General features: G+C 45.5%; 1 long non-coding RNA gene across 1 annotated transcript; it reads left to right on the plus strand.

Annotated features, from left to right (window-relative positions):
• The first annotated feature begins 2,151 nt into the window (after window positions 1-2,151).
• Window positions 2,152-9,874, plus strand: LOC140478568 (uncharacterized). Its single transcript, XR_011960830.1, has 3 exons — window positions 2,152-2,270; window positions 3,203-3,318; window positions 9,446-9,874. It is a non-coding gene; the product is annotated as an uncharacterized lncRNA (long non-coding RNA).
• Window positions 9,875-10,081: the final 207 nt, after the last annotated feature.

The following is a 10,081-nucleotide window of genomic DNA, read 5'->3' on the forward strand; positions in this document are numbered from 1 at the left end:
GCAGGCATAGATGGATGGATTAGTAAATTTGCAGATGACTCGAAAGTCAGTGGAGTAGTGGACAGTGTGGAAGAATGTTGCAGGTTGCAGGGGGACTTGGATAAACTGCAGAATTGGGCTGAATGTTGGCAAATGGAGTTCAATGCAGCTAAACGTAAGGTGATGCACTTTGTGAAGAATAACAGGAAGGCGGAGTACCGGGTCAATGGAAAGATTCTTGGTAGTGTAGATGTGCAGAAGAATGTTGGAGGCCATGTACATAGATGCCTGAAAGTTGCCACCCAGGTGTACAGTACTGTTAAGGCGGCATACAGTGTGTTAGATTTCATTCGTAGATGGATTGAGTTCTGGAACCACAATATCATGCTGCAACTATCCAAAACACTGGTGCGGCCATATTTGGAATATTGTGTACAGTTCTGGTGCCCATATTTCGGGAAGGATGTGGAAGCATGGGAAAAGGTGCAGAGGATATTTACCAGGATGTTGTGTGATCAGGAGGGAAGGTCTTATGAGGAAAGGTTGAGAGACTTGAACGTGTTCTCATTGGCAAGAAGAAGGCTAAGAGAGGATTTGATAGAGACATACAAGATGATCAGTGGCTTAGATAGGGTAGACAGTGAAAGTCTTTTTCCTAGGATGATGACATTATTGTGTATGAGGGGGTATATCTGCAAATTGAGGAGTGATAGATTTAAGACAGATGTCAGAGGCAGGTTCTTTACTCAGAGTGATTAGGGCATGGAATCCACTACCTACTAATGTAGTTCACTCAGCCACGTTAGTGAGATTTAAACAATCCTTTAGATAAGCACATGGGTGTTTTCAGGACAGTGTAGGGGGACGAGCTAAGAATAGTTCACAGGTTGGCACAACATCAAGGATCGAAGGGCCTGTTCTGCTGGATTGTTCTCTGACTATTGTGCTACAAGAGATTTTTACTGTCTTAAACAGAGTGATGGATCTTGTATTGTGGGCTTACGAAATGTCACTGATCTCTACCAAACATGTACGAGGTAGTGAATGCTGCCTGACCCGCTGCGCTTTTCCAGCAACACATTTTTCAGCTCTGATCTCCAGCATCTGCAGTCCTCACTTTCTCCATGTACGAGGTAGAGTCAGGGCAATAACAAGAGGCTGCAACAGGAAGGGGACAGGTAGCTCCATTCAAAACCCGACTCCTTCTCAACTGTTTTCACCACAAAAACCAAGCGCCTTTCAGAAAAGCACCTCTATATCCCACCACTTTGCCCTACAATCGTGGTATCTGGCTGTGCACTAAGAGCAGTGCAACAGTCTGTACTGGGACCCTGAAACGCTTGGTAAAGAGTCAAATCATCTGAGCATTGAGAGCCTCACCACATTGCATGCATTTTCTCTTGTTTTCACTCTGCTCCTGACTTCCCTTGGTTTTCCTGATGAACCTGCTAAAAGTTGTTATTACACACATCTGCACAAGCTGTGAATTGAACCCAGGCCTCTCGGTCCAAGATTCGGGATATTTTCACCGCGTCACAAAACATCAACTCAAACTTCCTTTGTCCCTTGCCTGGTCAGTCACGCCTGAATCAACTCTGCAATTGGGAGGAAGGGGCGGAACAGGAGGACCGAGTAGCGGCCGGTCCTCTAACCAGAGTGAATGAGGAGAGGGGCCAAAGTATTCTCGGTAGTGATCGCTTCAAGATTGGTCAGAGAGCAAACTATTTTGCAGGATTGATCATTCTCACGACATAGTGGAGCATTAAACGTCTCTCATAAATCAATGTGAGGTTTTAAAAAATACTGTAGTTTAAATGTGAATCTGATAACATACATATTTCCAATCGATTTACACGACTCGAGTAAGAAACATCTTTTCAAACTCCCAGAACAGTTGGTAATTTACATACCTGGCCGGTATGGTTGATTTGTACCAGACAATTTGCATGTTATACATCTCCATGATTATAACTCGACAAAGCAATTGTTAATGACTAATATTTTACCCATCAATCTGTGCAGTTATGAATATTCTCTATAAACTCACTGATAACCTCAGACGCACGCGCAGTTTTGTTTCTATGCAGAGCATGCGCAGTGTCACATTGGTCAGGGCACAGAGAGAGAGAGAGACATGGAGCTACTTTCTCCGGCAGCGGCTGCGATCAGCTTCAGAGAGCGGCGCACAGAGCCGGTGTGTGGGAGCCTCGCCGGGAGAAAGGAGCGGGGAGAATTCACAAGTCCTGGATAAAGGTTAAAAAAAAAACTCGGAGAAGACCCTCCAGGCCCGGGTAAGGAGGCGGCGGTCTTTCATCAGGGAAGCGGCCCGGTTCACGGCTGCCATTTGTTTGAGGGAAGAGGGAGAACGGGCCTCAGGGTCGCCATCTTGAGAAGGTCAAGGTGCAGGAGGGCGGGGCTCTCGGGGTCTGTAGAACAATCAGAGGAAAGGGAAGCCCCATTGTTATTGATTAATTCCACGAACACAGCTTCACTGGGCGATCCTGCAGGAATATCCTCTCTCAGTCCTGCTGGGATGTTTCACCCAATCAGAACCAGCAGCTCTCCTCCTCTCTCAGCTCCCCTTCTGTCCTTCCTGCAGCATCTGTCCCCTGGAACATTGAGCTGCCTGTCCAGTCCCTCCCTCAGCTGTGTTCTGTAATACCTGTAATAGCCCAGTCCCATCTTCGATTACTTCACTGATGGATTTTTCTTAACATCAGCAATTGTTTAATACTCACTTACAGGTTTTTAATTGCATCGTTTTGAAGCATTTACTTCACATTCTATCATTTGCAATGGTGGGATTTGAACCTGTGTCCAGAGGACACTTGCTGAGTTTCTGGATAAATTGTCACACAATAATGCCACTTGGCCATCACCTCACCTGCTCACAGTTTGTATATCCCAGAGCAACATGAATCAAAACCCTTTCTTTCTGCACAATTGTTTGACCCGGCACTCTGGTGATGTGACTCAGTACCTCTCCATATGGTATCCCTCACTGTGTGGGTCTAATTGCTGCCTCTGTCAGCGTCTCTCACTTTTGAAGCTACTCCACATCCTGAGCCAACAGAATTCTCCACTCCAGAGAGATGAGGCAGCACAGGTCAGGAATGGAGACTGGGATTTTCGAGATCTCTGTGGGCTCAGTGCCATTCTATATGTGTAACCCTCAAAGCATTAGTCTAACTTCCCATTCTGCCTATTTCTGTATCTTCTACAGGTACTCATGGAGTTCCTGACTCAATAGACTTGCCCACTGCTGATTGGGACGATGGTTGGTCAGTCAGAAAGACAAAGTCAGGGAGGTCGGAAGTCTTCAATAAATCCTGCTGCCAGGTAAGATCATTCCAGTGCACAGAGCAGACAGTAATAAGGGGGATCCAATCATCAGCTTACAAGACGTGACATAGAGAAAGTGCTGGAGGGGGAGCACAGTACAGACACACCCCAGGCTCAATCACCATGCCTGCTGTAAGTTTTGTTGTAATGAGACAGCATCGGGATTTGCCAATTATCAGTCCAGGCCTGTGCTTTCTTAGGGAGCATCAGAACAACTGGGGAGAAAGCAGGCCTCCCACGAGAGGGTGGTAATGCTGCCTGTGATCTTTCTGTTCCCTATTCCCTCTCCAACACTGTATCAATGGCTTGTATTGAGGACCAGTGTCTTCAATCAGTCTAACTCCTATAACAGTTCCTATCTCTGTCATCTCCTCCCCCTCACCAATTATTTCACATATTTGAAGCCTCCAGTCCAGATGACCATCCGTATCGCTGTAACTTGCTTCAGTCTCTACAATATGCCTTATCTTGATATCTCCTCCTCCAATAACTGGAGACACATGGTCTTTTTCTGTGCGGCATGACTCTTCGGCCAAGGTTCCCGAAATGGAATGAGTCGCGTTTGCCTGTGTTTGGCCCATATCCCTTCAAACCTTCTCCTCTGGCAGTTCATTCTGTCTATGCACCATCCTCTGTGGATAATGTTGCCCCTCAGCTCCCTCTTTAAATCCTTGCTCTCTCACCTCACGTTTATGCCTCTAGCTTTGGATTCACCTACCCTTGTCAATTCACCTTACATCGACCCGACATGGTCAAAGGTCACCCCGTGGCCTCCTCTGCCCAGGAGAAATATTGACGACAGTGTTACCAATATCACCAACTCATGTCTTCATTGATCAGAGCATTGAGTACAAGTGTGCCAATTGCCGCTTTCAACACCGTATCGCCCTGTGATGCCAGTCCAAGGAACAATGTAATTACACCCCTTGGTCTCTCCCTTTTCTACAACACTCCAGGGCCCGACAATTACCTGTGTTAGTCCTCCCTGGTTTGTCTTAACTAAATCCAACACCTGAATTAAACTCCATCTTTCATTCTTTGGCCCAGTTGATTAACATCCCTTTCGATAACTATATTCCCTGCCCACTCTTCTACTAATCTTGGTATCCATAAACATATTAACAGGGACTCCTATATTTTCAGAAAATTGTTTATGTAAGTGGTGCACAACAGTGGTCCCAGCACCAATCCTTACAGCACACTGCTGGTCAGAGGCCTCCAGTCTGAACAACAACCCTCTTCCCCCCCCACCCTCTGTCTCCCACTGTCTTCCCATTTTGTATCCAGTTGGCTAGCTCTCCCTGATCCCTTGTGACCTACCCTTACCAACCAATGTATCATGCTACACCTTGAACAAGGGTTTGCAGAAGCCAGAAACAACGTCTGTTGCTCTGCCTTCATCGATCTTTTTGGTCACATCTTGAGCAAACTCCAGTCCAGTTTGTGGGACATGTTTTCCCACGCACAAAGCCATGCTCGCTGTCCGTAATCAGGCCTTATCTTTCCAAATGCATGGACGGCCTACCTCTCAGAATTACCTCCAACAACTGACCCACCCTGATGTCTCACTCATCAGTCCGTAGTTCCCTGGCTTTCTCTTGCAGCCTTTCTTAATTAATGACACAACATTATAATCATAGTCAGAGAGTCATACCGCACTGTTTGGTTAACGCTAACCATGCTCTAAAACTGACCTTGTCCCCCCTGCCTGTTCCTGGATCATATCCCTTCAAACCTTTCCTATTTCTGTACTAATCCAAATGTCTTTTAAACATTGTAATTGTCCCCATGTTCACCCCTTCCTTGGGAAGTTCATTTCACACACAACCCACCCTCTGTGTAACAATGTGCCTCATGTCTTTTTTTTTATGTCTCTCCTCTAAACTTACAAATGTAGTGCCTTGTCTTGAAACTCCCCTGTCCACGGGAAAAGACAACTCCCATTAACTCTACCTGTCCTCCTCGTGATTTTATAAACTTCAATGAGGTCATCTGTCAACGTTCAGGTTTCAGTGAAAAATACCAACCTATTCAGCCTTTCTTTATACTTTCGTACCCAGCCACATCCCAGTAAATCTCCTCCCAACCCTTTCCAGCTGAATAATATCCTTCCTATAACTGGGCGACCAGAACTGGACACAGTATTCCAGAAGAGGACTCACCAATGACCTGTATAATCTCAATGCGACTTCCCAACTCCTATATCCAAAGGACTGAGCAATGAAAGCAAGTGAGGCAAGCACCTTTTTTTAAACTATCCTGTCTCTCCATGTTGCAAACTTCAAAGAATTATGTAGCTGAACCCTGATGTCCCTCTGTTCTACAACACTACCGAAGGTTTTGCCATTAATTGTATAAGTCCTGCCCGTGTTTGTTGTACCAAATGCATTACCTCGCATTTATTCAGATTGAACTCCATCTACAGTTTTTCAGCCATTCACACATTTCATCAGGATCCATTTGTAATCTCAGAAAACCTTCTTCACTGTCCACAATGCCACCCTCCAGTCTAACAGCCTATCACACATAGCTCTCTGGTACAAATATCTCTGCTAGGGGTCCTACAATTTCTTCACCAGCTTCCCACAATGTCCTGAGAACCATTTGATCAGGTCCTGAGGATTTATCTACCTTTGTGTTTAAAACCTCCAGCACCTCCTTTTCTATAATGTGGACTCATTTCAAGACATTGAGTCATAGAGATGTACAGCACAGAAACAGGCCCTTCGGACCAACTCCTGCATGACGTTTCTAGTCACATTTGCCACAATTTTGCCAATTTCCCCCTAAACCCTTGCTATTCATAAACCATCCACATGCCTTTTAAATGTATATCTGTCAGCCTCCACGATTTGCTCTGGCAGCTTATTCCATCCACTCTGCGGGAGCCAGTTGTCCTTTAGACCCCTTTGAAAAGTTTCCCTCGCCTGGGGAAGTGACCTTGTCTATCGACCCTGTCAATGACCATCATGATTTGAAACACCTTTTATCGGTTAACTCCTCAGCCTCCCATGTTCAACTGAAAACGGCCCCAGCCTATTCAGGCTTTTCCCTGAAGCACAAACCCTCCAACCCTGGCAACATCTTTGGTCATTTCTTCTGAACCCTTTCATGATCCACGACATCCTTCCGATGGCATTGAGACCAGAATTGCACACAGTATTCCAATAGTGGTCAGGCCAAACACTGTTTAGTTCCCTGAGTGCCCCAGTCTTTATCCACAGTAAGTTCCAAAATGAAATATTTGTTTTGGATCTTGTCGTTTCACACATCGTTGCCTTCATTGATCATTAAGGAGACCGGGTTTGTCCCGAGCTCTTCTTTTGCTCTTAATACACTTGTAGAGTCTCTTCGGATTCTCCTTAACTTTCTCTGCCAAAGCTATCTCGTGTCCCCTTTTACATTCCTGATTTCCATCCTAAGTGTATTTCTACAGCCCCGATGCTCCTGAAGGGATTCCCTTGAGTCAGCCAGTTATATCTGACATGTGACCCCGTTTTTTCTTGACCACAGCCTCGAAACTCAGCCAGTGTTTCCTAATTCAGTCAGCATTGAGCTGCACACTAACAGGAACACGCTGGCCCTGAACGCTCCTTTTATCTCGGTTTTAAAATATTCCCACTTGCCAGACTTCCCTTTATCTGCAAATAGCCTCCCCAGATCTACTTTAAAAATTCATGTCTAATACTATCTTGCTCCACTGAATAACTTTAACTTGTGGACCTGTCCTTTTCCATCACTATTTTCAAACTTAAACAATTGTGTTAACTTTCCAAAGTGCTCCCCCACTAACACCTCAGTCCCGTTCCCGACCTTGTTTCCTAAGGGGAGGTCAGGTTTAGCCCCGTTCTCCAGTTGGGCCACTTACATAATGACTGGGAGTTTTCAGAACACACTTAGAAAATTCCTTCCATCCAAATGCTTAACTTCGGAGCAATCCCAGTCCAGGTTTGGAACGGTTAAGATCCCCTATCATTACAACCCTATTATTCTAAGAGCTATCTGAAATCTCCTGACATATTTGCTCCTCCATCTCCCATTGCCTATCGCTGTAGTCCGACCGTAGAAAACTAATGGTCAATTTTTATTTCTCAGTTCCACTAATATCGTTTTACTGGGCGATTCTACATGAATCCTCCCTCTAGGTACTGCTGGGATGTTTCCCCCCCAATCAAACCCACCAGCTCTCCACCTGTTTTGCCTCCTGTTCTATCCTTCCTGCAGTATCTGTCTCCGGAACATTAAGCTGCTGGTCCTGTTGCTCCCTCAGCTGTGTTTCTGTAATATCTCTGGGATCCCAATCCCATGTTCCCATCCATGCTCTGGGTTCATCTGCCTTATCTGTCTGGCCCTTTGCATTGAAATAACTGCAGTTTAATCCACCAGTTTTCCCTAATAGTCTGCTATGTTCTTGCCTGCCTTGTCTACTTATATTCCTCTCTTGAACATTTGTACCAGCATCAACTTTCTTTCTGGCCTTACGACTCTTTTTGGGGTCACACAGCCATGCCAGATGAGTTTAAATCCTCTCGAGCAGCTCCAGCAACGTTCCCCACCAGGATGTGGGTCCCCCTCCTGCTCCCAGTTCTGGTGTATTCCCCACTCAGTCTACCTGTGCTGACACCTTCAGACATACAGGGACTTACCCACCAAGGTCCCTGTACTCCTCAGTATTCCAGGAGGACCTACCATTCATGATATATATCATTCGTTTATTAGACTTCCCACAATGCATTACCTCACAGTGATCAGAAGTAAACTCTGTCTGACATTACTCTGCTCAGTTTATCATCTGATTGATATCAGACTGCAGCCTGAGTCCATCCCCCTCACTGTGGACAACACCATCACCTTTCATGTTATCTGCAAACTTACTAATGTTACCTTCTGCTTTCACATCCGAGTGATTAATGTCCATAATTAACAGCAATGGCTCCTGCACAGATCCCTGTGGTACACCCGCTGGGCAAAGGCTTTCAATCACAAAACCAACCCTCCACCAATTGTGGAGCCAATTTACCAACTTACCTTGGATCCCATGGGATCTTCCCTTTTGGACCAGCCTTCCGTGTGGGACCTTGTCAAAGACCTTAATGAACTCCATATAAACCACATCATCTGCACTGCCCTGATCAATATCAGAGGACAGTCGTCGAGCAAATCCATACAGACAATCCCTAATGAAATTGTGGAGGTATCCGTTTTTGGTGAATACATTGTATAGGTGTTCTTCTTCCTCTTTTTGCAGTTCTGGTGTACTGCAGTGTGTTGTGGCCCTTTTGAACAGTGTCCTGATGCAACTTCTTTTGTGTGTGTTGGGGTGGTTGCTTTTGTAGTTCAGGACTTGGTCTGTGTGTGTGGCTTTCCTGTAAACCTTTGTGGTGAATTCTCTGTTCGGTGTTCTCTGTACCGTCACGTCTAGGAATGGGAGTTGGTTGTCCTTTTCTTCCTCTCTAGTGAATCGCATTCCTGTGAGTGTGGCGTTGATGATCCGGTGTGTGTTCTCTATTTCTGTGTTTTTAATGATTACAAAGGTGTCATCCACATATCTGACCCAGAGTTTGGGTTGAATTTGCGGTAAGACTGTTTGTTCTAATCTTTGCATTACCGCTTCTGCTATGAGTCCAGAGATGGGTGAGCCCATGGTTGTGCCGTTGATTCGTTCACATATTTGGTTGTTGAATGTGAAGTGTGTTGTGAGGCACAGGTCCAGTAGTTTGAGTATGCCGTCTTTGTTGATAGGTTCCCTGTCTTGTTGTCTGTTCTGCATGTCCAGCAGGTTGGCTATTGTTTCTCTGGCTAGGGTTTTGTTGATAGAGGTGAACAGTGCCGTTACATCGATGGAGACTATAGTTTCTTCCTTGTCTATGTGTATATTTCTGATGATGTCCAAGAATTCCTGTGTTGACTGTTCAGAGGGTCTGGATCCGCTGATCAGGTGTTTCAGTTTCTGCTGTAGTTCTTTAGCCAGTTTGAGTGATGGTGTCCCTGGTAGTGATACTATGGGTCTGAGTGGGATGTCTGGTTTGTGCACTTTGGGTAGTCCATAGAATCTGGGGATGTTGTTGCTTTGAGTTTTCATTCTCTCTAGTTCAAACCTGGTTATCTGTCTTTTTTTTTATAGGTTTCTCAGTGTGTTGTTTATCCTATTGGTGAGCTGCGGGGTGGGGTCAAACTCCACGCAATTTCATCAACAGATGCCTAAGAGAAAGACAACGGAACGAGGACATGCCATGACCCAAAGGACTAGCCACACTACCATACATCAAGAACATTTCGCAACTGACATCCAGACTACTGCGACCACCAGGACTCATAACAGCACACAAACAAACAGCCACTCTCTGACAACAACTCACCAGAACGAAGGAGCCGATACCCAGTATAACCAATGGAGTGTACAAAATCCCATGCAAGGACTGCACAAAACACTACATCAGACAAACAGGAAGACAGCTAACGATCCGCATCCATGAACACCAACTAGCCATGAAACAACACGACCAGCTATCCTTAGTAGCCACACACGCAGATGACAAGCAACGTGAGTTCAACTGGGACAACACTACTATTATAGTACAAGCCAAACAGAGAACAACCAGGGAATTTCTAGAGGCATGGCATTCATCCACAGATTCAATCAATAAGCACATCGACCTGGAGCCAATATACCGGCCACTGCAACAGACAGTTGGAACTGACAACTGGAAGTGGCAGATACAAATCAATATAAATGCCGGAGGAGAGATCACAGAAGCGC

This window comes from Chiloscyllium punctatum, chromosome 6, assembly GCF_047496795.1.
Source record: "Chiloscyllium punctatum isolate Juve2018m chromosome 6, sChiPun1.3, whole genome shotgun sequence".
Taxonomy (NCBI): Eukaryota; Metazoa; Chordata; class Chondrichthyes; order Orectolobiformes; family Hemiscylliidae; genus Chiloscyllium; species Chiloscyllium punctatum.